Raw genomic sequence first — 19,892 nt, 5'->3', positions numbered from 1 at the left:
TAAGGCCAATAGGCATGAATTATGTGATATCACACTGTCTTTCTTTTTTGAGGTAAAATAGCCGTATAATTATGTGTTTATTTCATCTCATCAATTTGGCAGCTATTAATATTACTTCTTGCTGATGCCATTGTAGCTGCCTTGTGCAACAATACACTCATCCCTGTTTTCATTGGGTATGCAATGACATTAACAACAAGACAATAGCAACAAAACCCAAGCTTCATAGAATGGAATGGGAATGAAGAGCCTGAGTATAGACAGTTAGTGCAAACTTGTAAATGTAGCTATATATTTGCATATTTATTATATACATTTACTTTATGTAATGTATCTTTTATAAATTTATTGTTATATATTATATGTACATCATGAACTATAAAAGCATCTTTTACGACCTTTACTTAACTAATCTGCACTGAAGTGAACAGAAAGAAAGCTTGTCCAATTTCTGTGTAAACACAGAATAAATAGAAACCAAGTGAGCATTTGTGAATAATGATCAGGAATTTTATGGTCTTTGTAACAACAGTTTCAACTAACACATGCTCAGGGGGAAAACAGAAAACAGCCAAACAATTAGAGCTGGGTGTGAATGAAGAGCTATAGACATTGAGTGAGAACTTGATAATGGTCAGGACGGCAGTAATGATCCTTTGTGAGGCCTATTTCCGTTATCTAGAGGCTATTTTCTTGGTTTCTTCATCTCAGTTGTGTCTGTTTTAAAGGAAATCATTAGTCAAGACACATGATGAGTGAGAGTTTTGTAGTTTCTTTCAAGAGGCACCATCATAGTGAAGACAAGGCAAAGTCTGTGATGTGGGAAGGGCTCAGCGATCCAGGCTGCAATCTTATGAGGAGTGTGTGCTTGGATAATGGGGCTCTTAAGACTTGAGCAGAAGTTTCATTTACAGGCAAATATGTAATTGGTTCTTGGAGCTGATGCAAGATCAGTCAGCTTTCACATGTCCAGATCAAAGTCTCCCATTGGCATAAAATATCTGTAGGATCTTAAAGGTCCTTTTGGAACCCTTACGGAGAAGGCAATGGCACCCCACTCCAGTACTCTTGCCTGGAAAATCCCATGGATGGAGGAGCCTGGTAGGCTGCAGTCCATGGGGTCGCTAAGAGTCGGACACGACTGAGCAACTTCACTTTCACTTTTCACTTTCACACATTGGAGAAGGAAATGGCAACCCACTCCAGTGTTCTTGCCTGGAGAATCCCAGGGACGGGGGAGCCTGGTGGGCTGCCGTCTATCGGATCACACAGAGTCGGACACAACTGAAGTGCCTTAGCAGCAGCAGCAGGAACCCTTAAGCCCAGGGTCAGTTGTCCTCAGCACACCTTCAACCAGTAGTCAAACAGGCTTAAGCAATTAATGCCTGACTTTTCTTTAGCACTAATAATTGCCATCACAATGAGACAGGCTGGGACCTGGGACCCTTTCCTGCAGTGCTGCGATGCTTACAACAGGACACACCTCTTTTTGAACACAAAATACAAAGAAACTGTATGGGACTGAGAATAACTGAATTCATGTGCAGTTGGGGCAAATTCTGGACGAAAGATACAAGGAAACAAAAAAACCCAACTGCCACTTTTGAAGAGCCAGGGGGCTGGAAGCAAAAGTAGGGTATGCTCATGCCCCCTGCACACACCACCACCTAAGGGGTGAGCAAACCGCCTAAGCCACCCCTCTGGCCTGACCTCTGGACACACCGCCACCCCTATCCCATATAAAGAACAAGTTTGCCCTCAGGGAGTGAACAAGCAAAGGGATCTGTTGTTTATTCTCCCCCCTGCTGCAGCAGGCAGCCCAATAAAGCCTTGCCTGAGTTTCGTGTCTGGCCTCTGATCAATTTCTATTGATTAAGGAGGCCAAGAACCCTGGTCAGTAACAACAGCAAACTTTCAGTTAAAGTGAGAATGTAAAGAATGGGCTCCCCAAAGAGCCCAAGGGCTGAGCAAAGACCATGGGTTAGAGAAAGATTGGTTTCTCCTTTTCCTGCTTTGCCTTGTGGTCAGTCAGGGATGTAGTGTTCCTTCTGGCGTAGAGATTCAGAAATTTTCACTGGCTGCAATACTGCTATGAAATCCTTGCTGTTCTGTCTGTAGGAAGATAAAGATGTCAAGTCCTGCAGGGGATGAGGCATGATACTTGGAGTTTTGAGAAAATTCATTCCTACTTCTGTCATATATATTGAGCATTAAATGTCTAGAGTGACCCTCTGATATTTGTTTACTTCTCTGCAGTCCAGCTATGTGTGGGGTAATGTTGGGTTACATGTGGCCATTAGATCATGTATAGCTAATGTTAGGAAAGTCATTCTGCTGATTTGGCCTCTTTATAAGCCTATAAAGTAGTACCATTTAACTGAAATAGCTGTGAGGCACCTTCCAATCTTATTCTTTTATTTTATTTAAATGGGGTGGAAGGAGTGAAGGAGGTAGTTATAGAAGAACAAAGAACAAATGAAGGACATTGTGTGATAGCAATGAGATTTAGTTGGAGGTTAGTTGAGAGACATTGATAATTATTGTCTTTTTAAAATATATATATTAAAATTTTTTTTAATTATTATTATTATTATTTTTTGCACTGTGTGGAATACAGGATCTTAGTTCCCCGACTAGGGATCAAACCAGTGCCCCCTGCATTGGAAGTGTGGAGTCTTAACCACTGGACTGCCAGGGAAGTCCCAATGATTTTTGTATTTTAATTTTGTGAACAAGGCCAGCCTGAGTTATCTTGTAAATACTTATGAAGTAAGCTGTCTTCAAGGAAGTCAAATATGAAATGGGACTGGTTCCTTGTTTTCTCTCTCTGTTTTAGAGCTCATGTCCTCATGAGAAATTTTATTCCCTCCCATTGCTTCAGTCATTTTCTCCCATAAGCATGCTTATCCACATCTGTGATAGTCCCTTGTCAGTTTTAGAAACAGAATCAACTCTAGGTATTTTAAGCAGAAAGGCATTTCATACAGGGAACAAGATATTAAAAAATAATATGTAGTTCTGGAAGATGCTGGAGTTACCGTAACCAAGAGATGGGGATTCGGAAGTCCACACACTTGAACTGCAGACATGAAGAAAATCCCATGGAGCCTGTGATCCAGGGGTTGGGACACTGCCCCTGGTGCTTTCACAACTACCTTTCAACAGCCATGAAATGTTGGGCCCTGGAATGCTGATGTCAAACCCCTGGTTTCTTGGCTGCTCACTAGCAGAAAACAGAAGAGCAGGATAACAGAACTGTCTGGCTCTGCCATTCAATTCTCACTAATTGGAAAAAATTTGCATTCAGACACTACCTTTAAGAAAGTGTGGGAAAAATCAATGTAATCCATCACATTAACACACTAAAAAAGAAAAACTACATGATAGTATCAATAGATGGTGAAAAGGCATTTGACAAAAATCTGACACTGATTTATGATACCTTATGAAATTTATGAAAAATTCAGAAAGCTAGCAATACAGAGAAACTTCCTCAACTTGAAAAATTCTACACAAATCCTGCAGTAGCATTATACTTAATGGTGAGAAATTAAAATCTTCCCACTAACATCAGGTACAACAACATCTCCTTTCAATACTCCTTTTCAGTGTCATACTGGAAGTCCTTGCTTGTACAGTAAGGTGAGAAAAGGAGGTAAAAGGTATACAGTTTGGGGGAAAAAAAAAAAAAAAAGACAAAAAAAGAAAAAAAGCCAGAGAAACAACCCCCCCACCGAAGCTAATAAGTGATTATAGCAGATTGCAAAATACAAAGTTAACATACAGAACTCAATTATTTTCCTGTATACCAATAATGGACAAGTGGGATTTGAAATTAAAAGCAAAATGCTGGTTACATTAGCACCGTGCAGAATGAAATAGGTATGAAGCTAACAAAATATGTATAAGATCCATATGAGAACTAAAAAACTAATGAATGAAATCAAAGAATAGCTACATATATCAAGAAATATTCCATGTTCATTGAGAGGAAAGACTCAGTATTGTCAAGATGTCAGCTCTTCCAAATTGAGTTGATCTATAGATTCAATGCAGTCCCCCCAAATTCCAGCAAGTTATTTTATGAAAATTGACAAACTGATTCTGCAGTTTATTTCATTTTCTTATTTTATTTATTTGGTCAGGATCTGAGTTTCCTGACCAGAGATCAAACCTGTGCCCCTTGCAGTGGAAGCATGGAGTCTTAACCCACTGGACTGCCAAGGAAGTCCCGTTTCTATAGTTTATAAGGAGAAGCAAAAGACCTAGAATAGTCATGATCTTGAGGGAGAAGTTCAGAATTTTGAAGATTGGTGCTAATTGGCTTCAACACTTACTATAAAGCTACAGTAATCAAAACTGTGGTATTGGTGAAAGAATAGACAAATAGATCAGTGGAATAGAATAGCAAGCCTGGAAATAGATCCCCTGTAACAGAGTCAACTCATCTTTGACAAAGGAACAAGGGCAATGCAAAAGAAGTTATGGGGGGTATTTTTGTTTTTCAGCTGACTGGGAGAGTTGAAAGACTCCTTAGTGCAATTAAACCATTTTCACTGTAATAGCCAAGTGCTGTTAATATTCTCAGCCTGTCATGGTTAAGGCTTAAACCAAAGGAATGGATCTTTAATATTGGGGAACTTCATCTATCAGTGAGAGAAAGTATTTTTTCTCTTAGTGCTGGGAAGCCTTTTCATATCTTAAGACATAAATGATCATTTACCAATTTTACCTTTGGTCACCTGATACCATATGGTTATGAATATCCAATAGAGAACAGTAAATAAATGGAACAACTCTTCCTTTTATCACTACTCAGAAATGTGTTATATTCTCATATGTAATTTTGTGATTGAGATTATCAACTAGGTTGTCCCATCTCAGGCTCTTACTTTCTTCCATTCTGGTGAAATACAACCCTGAGTGCACATAATGTTTGTGTGGTGGAGGCACACCTGTGCTGGTTGTATCACCGTGCATTGCCAGGCCAAGCCACAGCTATGCAAGAACTGGCAAGGACCCTAGGAGACACTCTCACCTGATGCTGTTCCTCAGGAAAAATCTTGGAGGGACAGTTTTCAAAGGGCAAGAAAGAGGCTCTCATTTGAGCAGTGCTGCACTCTTCTCTATTGAAGTGTTACCATTCTGCACACACAAATGTCAGAGCCCTGGACAGAGTATTCACATTTCTCCAGGCACTCATTCCGCCTTGCATACTAAAGATAGGCTCCTTGCCATAAAACAGTGAAATCTCTCACTTCCTATTTCACCAAACATCCTTGTTGTGATCAAATTCATAGATGAACATTATCGATCGTTTTCTATAACACTGAGAGAACATGCAGGGACTGCTTCCCTTTTCTGAGCACTGAGAGAACTGGTTACAAGGAAAGCTTTATGTTCTTAGAGATTTTTAGTGGTTATTGAGACCACCCCCTTGACTACCCCTTTTTCTCGGGGAGGAGGCATCTCAACAGTGTTGTTAGACTGGTTGAGTCATGGATCAAGTTCTCCTTTCCTAATGTAACCAGGGGAAGAATGCCAAAGGATGAATGCTGCTTAATTTAAATAAACAGGAGGTATTTACAGAATGGAAATCAATCTTGTTTTGAAGTTAAAAAAATGATCTGACCAAGGATCTTCTCCTGGTGGATTTTATGGTTAGACTTTTACTGGTTTTTATTTTTTGATTTTATGGTTATGGTTTATTTTATGGTTTTTTATTTTATGGTTAGAGTTTACTGACATAGATTTCAAGCAAGGATGACCTCAGGATTATCCTTTTTGGATCATCTCCCTTCTTTTGCTGCCTCCTTCTTCACCTAAGTTCCAATCTTAATGATGTTCTCATAGTCACTTTCTAATGGCCTGACCCTAGGCTGTTATTTGTCATTTTGACAAAGTCCTGACCAAAAAACTTATCTTGGAATATCAGGTAGCTTGAGGGGCAGTGGAGAAATCTGCATTTGGTACTATTATAGAGACTTTTATTATTTAAACCTTTGTAATTAAGTGTCACCAAAACAATTGTGAAACATAGATTATATTAATCAAAGTCCATAAATAAAATGAGCTCAATGAGCATGATGGATGTTTATAAATCTGGCTGTATGTGTAGGAATGTGTTTCTGAGGCTGTCTGAATCTTACTGAAACCACGGTCTAGAAATCCAGGGAAAGTTGACGACTCCTAGTGGTCAAAAAAGTAAAGACAAAGTTACACATACGTCTTTGTCCAGGTTGCTGTGACAGACTACGGTGGACTGGGCTGGGGGGGGGGGGGGGGGTGGGGGGCGGGCTTTAAACAACAAAATTTTATTTTTTTATGATTCTGAAGGCTGGGAAATTCAAGATCAAGGTACTGGCAGATTTGGTGTCTGGTGAGAGAGCCCACTTGCTGGTTCATACATAGATAGCTGTCTTTTCACATGGTAGAGGGGCACAGGAGCTTTCTAAAGTCTTTTGTAAGGGCACTTATCCCATTCATGAAAGCTCTACCCTCATGAGCTAATCACCTTCCAAAGGCTCCACCTCCAAGTACTAACACATTGGGAATTGGGGCTCAATATATGAATTTGGGGGAAACACAAACATTCAGTTTACAGTAGCATAGAACTACTGGAATATATGAACAAAACCAGTTGGATGACCTTGGCTCATGCCTAATGTCCCAGCGAGCTACTAATACCACCCCCTTTCACTCACAAGGATACCAGAATGGACAGAATTTTTGTCCATTTGGGCAGCTATAGGAAAATACCATAGACTGGGTAGCTTATAATCAAAAGAAATTTATTTCTCACATTCCTGGATTCTGGAAGTCCAAGATCAAGGTGCCAGCTTGATCAAGTGGGGGTTCACTTCCTGGGTAATACATGGTTGTCTTGTTGCTGTATCCTCACATGGTGTATGTAGAAAACTCGGGATCTCTCTGGAGCTTCTTTATAAGATACAAATTCCATTTAGCAAGGCTCCACTTTATGACTTAAGTATCTCCCAAAGGCCTCACTCCCCCAATAAGATCACATTTGTATTAAAATTTCATCATAAGGACACAAACATTTCAGACTATAAGCACAATAAAATCTTACATACATATGTCATCAGTCTAGGATATGTGGCCGATCAGTGTAAACTCCTGTCAGTATCATTATTAGATGAGGCCTAGCAATGGCACCCCACTCCAGTACTCTTGCCTGGAAAATCCCATGGATGGAGGAGCCTGGTAGGCTGCGGTCCACGGGGTCGCTAAGAGTGGAACACAACTGAGTGACTTCACTTTCACTTTCACACATTGGAGAAGGAAATGGCAACCCACTCCAGTGTTCTTGCCTGGAGAATCCCGGGGACACGGGAGCCCGATGAGCTGCTGTCTACGGGGTCGCACAGATTCAGACACGACTGAAGTGACTTAGCAGCAGCAGCAGTACTATAGAGGCTTCCCAGGTGGCGCTAGAGGTAAAGAATCTGCCTGCCAATGCAGGAGAGGCAGGAGATGCAGGTTCAAGCCACGGCTAGGGAAGATCCCCTGGAGGAGGAAATGGCAACCCACTCCAGTGTTCTTGCCTGGAAAATCCCATAGACAGAGGAACCTGGTGGGCTACAGTCCATGGGTTACAAAGAGTTGGACACGACTGAGCAACTGAACACCCACACAGTACTATAGAAGACATGAGAAATAGGCTGCACTGGAGGTGCAGAAGAAGGAAGACAGATTCCATAAAAAGGTAAATCTTCTGATAGGCAAATCCTTTCTTTATTCTCTAGGCAACAGAATCTACTACACCTTTGATATCTGAAATAAATGTGTCAAATATGAGAGGTATGTGAAGCGTTTGAATGAGAATGTGTAATTTATTAGAACACATGCATATTTATTATTATTCAGCCTTTACTAACTGCAGTTTCTTAGCTACTAGAAATAGAAAAATGAACAAGAAAAGGATTCTGCTTTCAGGGAATACTAGATCTACCCTTATGGCAGAGAGTGAGGAGGAACTGAAGAACCTCTTGATAAAAGTGAAAGAGGAAAGTGAAAGGACTGGCTTAAAACTCAAAATTCAGAAAACTAAGGTCATGGCATCCAATCCCATGACTTCATGGCAAATAGGTGGGGAAATAGTGGAAACAGTGAGAGACTTTATACTTTTGGGCTCCAAAATCACTGCAGATGGTGACTGTAGCCATGAAATTAAAAGACACTTGCTCCTTGGAAGAAAAACTATGACCAACCTAGACAGCATATTAAGAAGCAGAGACATTGCTTTGCCAACAAGGGTCCATCTAGTCAAAGCTATGGTTTTTCCAGTAGTGATGTATGGATGTGAGAGTTGGACCACTAAGAAAGCTGAGCACTGAAGAGTTGATACTTTTGAACTGTGGTGTTGGAGAAGACTCTTGGGAGTCCCTTGGACTTCAGGGAGGTCAGACCAGTCAATCTTAGGGGAGGTCAGTCCTGAATGTTCATTGGAAGGACTGATGCTGAGGCTGAAACTCCAATATTTTGGCCACCTGATGCAAAGAGCTGACTCATTGAAAAAGACACTGATGCTATGAAAGATTGAAGGCAGGCGGAGAAGAGGATGACAGAGGATGAGATGGTTAGATGGCATCACCTACTTGATGGACATGAGTTTGAGCAAGCTCTGGGAGTTGGTGATGGACAGGGAAGCCTGGTGTGCTGAAATCCATGGGGTCACAAAGAGTCAGGCACGATTGAATGACTGAACTGAACTGAAATCTACCTCAGTGTGTATTAACAAGTTCTCTTCAGTCTTGGAGTAATTTTTATAAGCCCAAGTTACAGGATATCCTTACTCCCTAAATCACTTCTCTTAAGGGACTCTAACACATACTTAGAAAAGATCTTGAGCTCCTGATATATTTGTGGAAACATAGAGCATCAAGCTGAAATGGAAAAAGTTTAGGCAATCACCTAGAACTCTCCATTCAACAAAACTTTGACTTTCCTGTAATGATACAAATACTCTGTGCTTGTGCTATCTGATGCCATAGCCACTAGACACATGTAGTTATTAAACACTTGACATTGACTAGGGCAACTGAGCACCTGATTTTTAAATGTTATTGAATTTAAGTATAGATTGCTACATAGCTAGTGGATAGACAGTACAGATTCTAGAGCTTTTTGTTGCTCAATTTAAATAGTCAAAGTTTTTGCTGATTTTTGTTTTTTTTCACTTGGATGTTTTAGCACTGTGGGGATATAAGTTGTTTAGTTGCTAAGTTGTGTCCAATTCTTTTATGACCCCATGGAATGTAGCCTGCCAGCTTCCTCTGTCCATGGGATTTGCCAGGCAAGAATACTGGAGTGGGTTGCCATTTCTTCTCCAGGGGATCTTCTTTAGCCAGGGATCAAAGCTGAGTCTCCTGAATTGACTAGCAGATTCTTTACAACTGAGCCACCTGGGAAGCCCGTGGGGATATTACATATGTCCTAAATGAAAGTGGGTAAATTACAGGAGTGACAACTCAAGAATTTCTCTTTAATGGGAGAAATGTATTAATTCACTTAGTGAAGTGAGATTTAGTGAGTGTAACTGTGTGCTGGGCACAGTGATGGGATATAATATCTACATAGATTTGCCCCAGGGGATCATAGGAACTCAGGATAAATAATTCATCTATTCTGATAATAGATATCATTAGTGCCTATATTGGAATATTTTTCCTACTCTTCTTTCCTTTCCCTGATACCAAATCAGGTGTATCAGAAGTTTCTGACTATTTAAGCCTTAAAGTAAGCAGAGGTCAGGCAATATCTCTGTGCTGTGAAGGGGGACTTCCATGTCCTGATGTGACTGAGACTAAGGTATTTAATTTCCTGTCCATTAAAGAAAAATATTGAGAAGCCCAGGCAGGAAAGATTTAGAGACATTTCTTATGAAGATTAACTTACTGGTGAGGTATCATTTATAAAAATAAGAAAAAAACCTCAAGAAAATGATAGAGACTTCATCTGTTTTCTAATATCTGTACTTTGGAGCGAGATATAATGATATTCCTGGCACAGCAATTTGCCCTCCGGAACCATCAAACATTGTAAATGCTATTAGGTAGGATTATTTAAATATGGTCATATATCTTTACCTTTCTGGTCAATCACAATATCTGTTATTTTTTTCAGATAATTTAGTTTAATTCTGAATATTTTAAATATAATGAAAATAAATATAACAGTTTTGTTTTCAAAACTCTCTTTGAGGTATCAACTATTAAAAGATGGGGGTTTTGTATATAAAAAAACAACAGAGTGGTTTATTGAAGATTTACAATGTTTACACCTCCAGTATTAATTGAATTCTACTTAGTTTTAGAGGATGGAATTGCATAAAACAGGAGCTGTTGGAAACATCTTCAAAGTGGGAACCACCACAGATGAAACCATGGCACTAGACACTGGCCCAATGTCCGTGGTGGTGGTGGTTTAGTTGCTCAGTTGTGTCCAGCTCTTGCAACCCTATGGACTCACTGCCAGGCTCCTCTGTCCATGGGATTTCCCAGACAAGAATATTTGGTGTGGGTTACCATTTCCTTCTCCATCTGTTGTTTTTTTAAACAAAGATTTTTTTTTTTTAAATGTAACCCAAGTGTCTGAAAGTCCTCAGGCCTCTTAGGGTCATTCTTTTATTTAACATTAAAAAATAAAAATGACTTAAGCTCCCATTTTATGTAACAGCAAGTTCTAGTTTTAACATACCTTTAACTTTATTTCTTTTTCTTTTCTTTCTTTCTTCTTTTTAATCTGTTCCTTAAAAGGATTGGAAAAGGGAGGGTGGGGTGTTTGGAAGTTTTTTAAGGGGCTCTGAGCAACTGAGCCCATCATTACATTAAGCCTTAATTTTCATCTTCCCCAGAGGATACTGTCTTTGTAGGGCAGCTGGCTAGAATTCAGGATTGTCACTTAACTGAGAACGGAGTAAATCCTATACTGATGATCTGTTTTCCTGAAGCCTGGGTAGTTCTTTAAGATCCAGGCCCCTGGGTAATCTTTGTTGAAAGAGAGTCTAAAGACCCACCTGTAGCTTTTCTATACTAAGCCAGTAATCCCCTGGATTTGAGGGGAGGAGGGGTAGACAAGATCATCCCCATGCATTTTAGGAGTCAGCACCTGAGGCAGCTGACCTCTGCATTGTTTTCCTTAATTTTTATTTTTTTAGGTTATTCTTTTTTTTCCCTTAAATTGACATATATTTGATTTACAGTGTTGTGTTAGTTTCAGGTATACAGCCAAGTGATTCGTATATGTGTGTGTGTGTGTGTGTGTGTTCCTTTTCAGTTTCTTTTCCATTAAAGGCTACTAGAAGGTATTGAATATAGTTTCCTGCGCTATATAGTAGGTTCTTGTTTATTTTATATGTAGTGGTCTGTATATGTTAATCCCAAATTCCTGATTTATTCCTCCCCTCCACCTCTCCCATTTGGTAACCATAAATTTGTTTTCTATGTCTGTGAGTCTCTTTCTGTTTCTGGAATTAGTGCTTTTATGTCATTTTTAAAGATTCTACATATAAGTGATATCTTATGATATTTGTCTTTCTCTGCCTGACTTCACTTTGTATAATAATCTCTAGGTCCATTCATGTTTCTGCAAATGGCATTATTTCACTGTTTTTTATGGCTGAATAATATTTCATTGTGTGTGTGTGTATGTTGTACATATATATATGCCATATTTTCTTTTCCCCTTCATTTGTTGAATGAAGCTTAGGTTGCTTAGGAAGCCTAGGTTGCTTCCATGTCTTAGCTATTGTAATTAGAGCTGCTATGAACACTAACATGCATATATCTTTCCAAGTTGCAGTTTTTGTCTTTTCCAGATATATGCCCAGGTGTGGGATTGCTGGCTCATATGGTAACTGTATTTTTAATTTAAGGAACCTCCATACTGTACTCCATAGTGGCTGCGCCAATTTGCATTCCCAGCTGCATAGGAGGGTTCCCTTTTTGCCATACCGTCCTCATCATTTATTATTCAGATTTTTTTTGATGATGGTCATTCTGGCTGATGTGAGGTGATACTTCATTGTGGTTTTGATTTGCATTTCTATAATAATTAGCCATGTTAAGTATCTTTTCATGTGCCCATTGGCCATGTGTATGTCTTCTTTGGAGAAACGTCTATTTAAGTCTTCTGCCCAGTTTTTGATTTTTTTTTTTTTTTTTTTTGGTGTTGAGCTGTATGAGCTGTTTGTATATTAAGAAAAAAGTGTAGGTAACATTGAATACAAAGCAAGTAACAATTTACTGAAAATGGCCATTTGGTAAGAATATTTCCAAACAGTTTTATACACATAATCAGAGGAAACTGTGGATGTGTAGGTGGTAAGCAAGTAAATACATAAAAACAATTTTACAAAATAGGCTGTACATGTCTTTTAAATGTATTATATTTCTCATTTGCTGTTCTGTACTTAGTCATTCAGTTGTGTCTGACTCTTTGTGATCTCATGGACCAGCCCACTAGGTTTCTCTGTCCATGGGGATTCTCCATCAAGAATACTGGAGTGGATTGCCATGCCCTCCTCCACGGTGTCTTCCCAACTCAGGGACTGAAACCAGGTCTCCCAATTGCAGGCAGATTCTTTACTGTCTAAGCCACCTGGGAAGCCCATGAGTACTGGAATTGGTAGCCTAGCTCTTCTCCAGGGGATCTTCCTGACCCAGCAGTCAAATCGGGGTCTCCTGCATTGCAGGTGGATTCTTTAGCAGCTGAGCTACCAAGGGATCCCTATATTTATCATATTTGAATTTAATAGAAAAGTAAGTTGAAGAAATTGCTGAACTGCAGATAAAGTTGAGAGGAAGGTACATGATTTCTTATATGCCTTCTGCCCTCACAAATTCTACCCTTCCCCGTTATGAACATCACTCACCAGAAAGATACTTTTTCTTATATCAAGAATGAACCAACATTGATATATCATAATTACCCAAAGTTCATTTTAATAGTTTATCTTGGGGTTCTCTCTTGGTGTTATATATTCTATGGGTTTGGGTAAAAATACAATGACACATGTCTGCCACTATATTATACAGAATATTTTCACCATCCTAAAAGTTTGAAACAAAACCTTTCCTTTTTTTTTTTTTTTGGTGCATGTTCCTTTCTAGTAGGAAAGCAGGATTTAATTAACACAAAGTTTGAAATACATGTATTTAAAGCAAAGCCTTGGATAAAATGTGCCACATTATTTTAGGAGAAATTATATTGATAATAAGATGTTATATATCCCTTTGCCATTTTCCCGGCAATTTTATTAAGGTCTAATTTGCATACAATTAAATGCACTCATTTAAAAAATAATTTATAATTTGATGAGTTTGGACAGATGTATAGTATACACCCATGTCATCACCACCATATTAAAGCTATAAAATATTTCCATCACCCCCAAAGTCCTTTTATTCTCCTTTTGCAGCCAATCCCTCTTTCCTACCCCCTAAACCAGTGATCTGCTACCTATCATAGACTGGGTGAGTTTTCTAGAGTCTCAATAAATGTAACCATACAGTATATACTCTTTTATCTGGCTTCTTTTGGGTACTTATCCATGTTTCTCTGTATCATTAGTTTATTTATTTTTGTTGCTAAGTGTAGTTCATTGTATAAATATACCACTTCGCCTATATCCATTTCAGTTCAGTTCAGTCGCTCAGTCGTGTCCAACACTTTGCAACCCCATGGACTGCAGCATGCCAGGCTTTCCTGTCCATCACCAACTCCCAGACTTTACACAAAATCATGTCCATTGAGTCAGTGATGCCATCCAACCATCTCATCCACTATTGTCCCCTTCTCCTCCCACCTTCAATCTTTCCCAGCAGCAGGGTCTTTTCAAATGAGTCAGCTCTTCACATCAGGTGGCCAAAATATTGGAGTTTCTGCTTCAACATCAGTCCTTCCAATGAATATTCAACACTGATCTCTGTTAGGATGGACTGGTTGGATCTCCTTGCAGTTCAAGGGACTCTCAAGAGTCTTCTCCAACAGCACAGTTCAAAAGCATCAATTCTTCAGTGCTCAGCTTTCTTTACAGTCCAACTCTCACATCCATACATGACTACTGGAAGCCTAGCCTTGATTAGACGGACCTTTGTTGGCAAAGTAATGTCTCTGCTTTTAATATGCTGTCGAGGTTGGTCATAACTTTCCTTTCAAGGAGTAAGTGTCTTTTAATTTCATGGCTACAGTCACCATCTGCAGTGATTTTGGAGCCCGAAAAAATAGTCAGTGACTACTTCCACTGTTTCCCCATCTATGTGCCGTGAAGTGATGGGACCAGATGCTATGATCTTAGTTTTCTGAATGTTGAGCTTTAAGCCAACTTTTTCACTCTCCTCTTTCACTTTCATCAAGAAGCTCTTTAGTTCTTCTTCACTCTTTGCCGTGAAGGTGGTGTCATCTGCATATCTGAGGTTATTGATATTTCTCTTGGCAATCTTGATTCCAGCTTGTCCTTCTTCTAGTCCGGCATTTCTCATGATGTACTCTGCATATAAGTTAAATAAGCAGGGTGACAATATACAGCCTTAATGTACTCCTTTTCCTATTTGGAACCAGTCTGCTGTTCCATATCCAGTTCTAACTGTTGCTTCCTGACCTGCATACAGGTTTCTCAAGAGGCAGGTCAGGTGGTCTGGTATTCTCATCTCTTTCAGAATTTTCCACAGTTTATTGTGATCCATACAGTCAAAGGCTTTGGCATAGGCAATAAAGCAGAAATAGATGTTTTTCTGGCACTCTCTTGCTTTTTCAATGATCCAGCGGATGTTGGCAACTTGATCTCTGATTCCTCTGCGTTTTCTAAAACCAGCTTGAACATCTGGAAGTTCATGGTTCACGTATTGCTGAAGCCTGGCTTGGAGAATTTTGAGCATTACTTTACTAGCGTGTGAGATGAATGCAATTGTGTGGTAGTTTGAGCATTCTTTAGCATTGCCTTTCTTTCGGATTGGAATGAAAACTGACCTTTTCCAGTCCTGTGGCCACTACTGAGTTTTCCAAAATTGCTGGCATATTGAATGCATAACTTTCACAGCATCATCTTTGAGGATTTGAAATAGCTCAACTGGAATTTACTTATTGATAATTAGCTGTTTGCATTTTTGGTCTCTTGTTAAAGAAGAACTCCTGTAAACATTCCTGTCTAGTCAAAGCTATGGTTTTTCCAGTAGTCATGTATGGATGTGAGAGTTGGACTATAAAGAAAGCTGAGCACCGAAGAATTGATGCTTTTGAACTATGGTGTTGGGGAAGACTCTTGAGAGTCCCTTGGACTGCAAGGAGATCCAACGAGTCCATCCTAAAGGAAATCAGTCCTGGTGTTCACTGGAAGGACTGATGTTCAAGCTAAAACTCCAATACTTTGGTCACCTGATGCGAAGAGCTGACTCATTGGAAAAGACCCTGATGCTGGGAAAGATTGAGGGCAGGAGGAGAAGGGGTTGGCAGAGGATGAGATGGTTGGATGGCATCACCGACTCAATGGACATGAGTTTAGGTGGACTCCGGGAGTTGATGATGGACAGAGAGGCCTGGCCTGTTGTGGTTCATGGAGTCTCAAAGAGTCAGACACAACTGAGTGACTAACTGAACTGATATGTTGGATATTAGTCCTGTGTTAAATATATGTATCATGAATATTTTCTTCCAGCCTATGGCTTTTCTAAAATGCTGCCTTTAAAGAAGCAGGAAATTTTAGTTTTTATAAAGTACAATGTTTCATGCTTTTTGTAACTTACCTCAATAAATTATCAATTACTCCAAGCTTGCAAGATTTTTTCCTATGTTTTCTTTAAACTTTGTAGTTTTAATTTTTATATTTAGGTCTATGATCCATTTCAAGTTAATATTTGGGTATCTATGAGATCAAGATTTCTTTTTTATGGTTGGCCAGTTGTTCCAGCACCATTTGTTGAAAATATTACCACTTTCCCATTGAATTGCCCAGAACTTGTCTTAAAAATCAGTTGAACACATATGTATATCTATTTCTGGATTATCTATTTTATTGTTTTGATTTACATGTTTATCTTCATTCAATTATCACACTGTTATGATTCCTATAGCTTCATATTAAGTCTTGAAATCAGGTAATGTAAGTCTTCCCAACTGAGTCTTCTTTAAAATGTCTTTGGCTATTCTAGCTCCTGTACATTTAAATTGTCAATTTTGAAAAAAAATTCTATGGGTAGGTTGATTGGCATAGCATTGCATTTATAAGTCAACTTGCGGAGAATTGAATCTTAGCAATACTGACTATTCCAATCCACGAACTTGAATATATCTATTTATTTGGGGTTTCTTTAGTCCTGTCAGGAGTGTTTTATAGTTTTCACTGTAAGCTTGTCTGGAAGTGTTTTACATTTGTTGATATTATTCCTAGTTGTTAATTATTTGAATATAGAAACAAATTGTTTATCTCTCTGAATGCTTTACATGAATCCTTTAACTTTTATGGGCTACATTTTAATTATGATTTACTTCAGAATATTTTATTTTCCCTATGATTTTTTTGAGCTATGAGTTCATATGAATTATGAAATTTAATCTCTCAATATTTGAGTATTTTAAGGTTTTTTTTTTTTTTAGTTAGTAACTTCTAATTTAATTCCCTTTTGATTTCAATCTTTGAATGTTCTGAGACTTAGTGACTAGCATCTGTTCTATCTTGATAAATGGCCCATGTGTACTTGAAAGGATGTATAGTCTGTGGCTGAAGGGTAGTTTTCTAGAAACGTCCATTAGTTCAAGTTCTTTGATAGTGTCATTCAGGTCTTCTATATTCCTACTTATTTCTGCACTTTTTATATTAAGTACTGAGAGAAGAGTTTTGGGACCTACAACTATAATTATTTTTTTTTTATAAGAAAAGGGTTTTATTCCTAATTTTTAGTTCCCATACAGTTTACAAATACACTTTTACTCTGATAATGCAGCTTTGCAACTATGAAAGCAGTTGATCTACCCCATAAATACAGGTGGGGAGACAATTAACAGCCACTAACATTCCTCTACATAAACTATTTTTTTAATGTCTTTTTAAAAAAACAATTGCAAATAGACTACGTAATATACGTGGGCAAAAAGGCAATTAACTGAATCTCTTGAAACACTAAATGTATAATAAACAGTGCATATTATCAACATTTACATGATTCACATAAAAATGATGACATCCTAAAATGTATTCCTTTTAAAGGATAGATTTATCAATAAAATATTGCATATCTTTTAATACTCTGGTACAATACTTCATATACTGCAGGAAAATTAACTGTAGGTCTAGTCATCAACTTAATAAAGGATCCTTTTCCATTAGCTTTTATTAATAAAAGAATCTAAATAAATGACCCAATCAAAAAATGGGCCAAAGAACTAAACAGACATTTCTCCAAAGAAGACATACAGATGGCTAACAAACACATGAAAAGATGCTCAACATCACTCATTATTAGAGAAATGCAAATCAAAACCACAATGAGGTACCATTACACGCCAGTCAGGATGGCTGCTATCCAAAGGTCTACAAGCAATAAATGCTGGAGAGGGTGTGGAGAAAAGGGAACCCTCTTACACTGTTGGTGGGAATGCAAACTAGTACAGCTGCTATGGAAAACAGTGTGGAGATTTCTTAAAAAACTGGAAATAGAACTGCCATATGACCCAGCAATCCCACTTCTGGGCATACACACTGAGGAAACCAGATCTGAAAGAGACACGTGCACCCCAATGTTCATCGCAGCACTGTTTATAATAGCCAGGACATGGAAGCAACCTAGATGTCCATCAGCAGATGAATGGATAAGGAAGCTGTGGTACATATACACCATGGAATACTACTCAGCCATTAAAAAGAATTCATTTGAATCAGTTCTAATGAGATGGATGAAACTGGAGCCCATTATACAGAGTGAAGTAAGCCAGAAAGATAAAGAACATTACAGCATACTAACACATATATATGGAATTTAGAAAGATGGTAACGATAACCCTATATGCAAAACAGAAAAAGAGACACAGAAATACAGAACAGACTTTTGAACTCTGTGGGAGAAGGTGAGGGTGGGATATTTCAAAAGAACAGCATGTATACTATCTATGGTGAAACAGATCACCAGCCCAGGTGGGATGCATGAGACAAGTGCTCGGGCCTGGTGCACTAGGAAGACCCAGAGGAATCGGGTGGAGAGGGAGGTGGGAGGGGGGATCGGGATGGGGAATACGTGTAAATCTATGGCTGATTCATATCAATGTATGACAAAACCCACTGAAATGTTGTGAAGTAATTAGCCTCCAACTAATAAAAAAAAAAAAGAATCTACAACTATAATTTTATACTTACTCATTTTTTTGTTTCAATATAATCAAGTTTTAGTTTTGTGTATGTAAACCTCTACTGTTATCCCTTTAAGAATTTTTTTCTCTTCTTTTTTTCCTCTCTTTCTGAGACCCAGATTGCATTTATGCTTGGCTGCTTGATACTGCTTCACAGATTAGTTAGGCTCTCCTATTTATTTTTATTTTTTTCCCCTAAGTGCTTCATTTTGGATATTTTCTATTGCTTTGTCCCCTAGTTCACTAACTTTCTTTATCTTTATATCTAAGTTCAGTTCAGTCGCTCAGTCGTGTCCGACTCTTTGCGACCCCATGAACCGCAGCACGCCAGGCCTCCCTGTCCATCACCAACTCCCAGAGTCAACCCAAACCCATGTCCATCAAGTTGTTGATGCCATCCAACCATCTCACCCTCTGTCATCCCCTGTATCTAATTTGTGGTTAATTTCATTCAGAATAATTTTTACTTCATGTATTTTATTTTTCTTCCCTAGCAGTTCAATTTGGTTTTATTTTTTAATTCTTCTATTCCTACCTCATTATGTTCATGCTTTAAGTGCTTAAGCATAGTGAATATATTTATAAAAGTTATTTTATCATTCATATTGCTAACTCCATCAGTTTTATAGTTTATGCATCTGTTTCTATAAAGTCTTTTTTTCTTTTGGTCACATTTTCCTCTATCTTTGCACATCTAGCCATTTTTAGTTAGATGCTGGACATTATAAATACTTCATTGTTAAGTGCTGGATTTATTGCATTTCTTTAAAGGGTGTGGATTTGGTTCTGGTAAGCAATTAAATTACTCATGATTCATTTTGATATTTTCTAGACCTATTTTAAAGCTTTCTAAGGATGTGACCAGATGTTTTCCTATAACACCAGTGTAGCCTGAGATGTGACTCTTCTAGAGTCACTAGTAAATGTCATGTATATTTAACAAAGTCTTTCTGCTCTGATGGGAAGGAATTTGAAAGTCCTGGTCCTGTGTATACCGTGGATGTTTGGTTTCCACGCTGTGGTAATTGTTTTTTCTCCACACGTTGTCCTTCATGCAGTCTTGTTGAATTTTATGTTGTGCATGGACAGATTAGTATTCAGTCAAAGGCTGACAGAGATCCACATTCAGATATCTTAGACTTCTTCTGTATAACCAATATTCTACTCTGAAAGTTCTAATGGTCTGAGCTGCCTTAAACTCTTAATATCTGACTCCTCAACTCAGAGGAGACTATTAAGACTTTGAGATCTCCTACCTGTACCCCTGGGCCTCAAATTGTCTTGTTTCTGAAAGCTGGAGCTATTGAATGACCTATATCATTTATTTCCTTTCTTTCAGGTATCATAACCCTTCAGTGGTTGTTGTCCTATGTCCAGAATCATTTATTTTATATGTGTGTGTGTGTGTGTGTGTGTGTGTGTGTATTTGACCAGTTTTCTAATTGCTTATGATTGAAGTGTGAGTCCCAACCCATTTACTCCCTCACAGTTATAAGCACAAACCATAGTATTTTTGTTGAAATATTTTTTTC

The sequence above is a fragment of the Dama dama genome, chromosome 1 (assembly GCF_033118175.1).
Source record: "Dama dama isolate Ldn47 chromosome 1, ASM3311817v1, whole genome shotgun sequence".
NCBI lineage: Eukaryota > Metazoa > Chordata > Mammalia > Artiodactyla > Cervidae > Dama > Dama dama.
Note: the sequence above shows the minus strand (reverse complement) of the source record.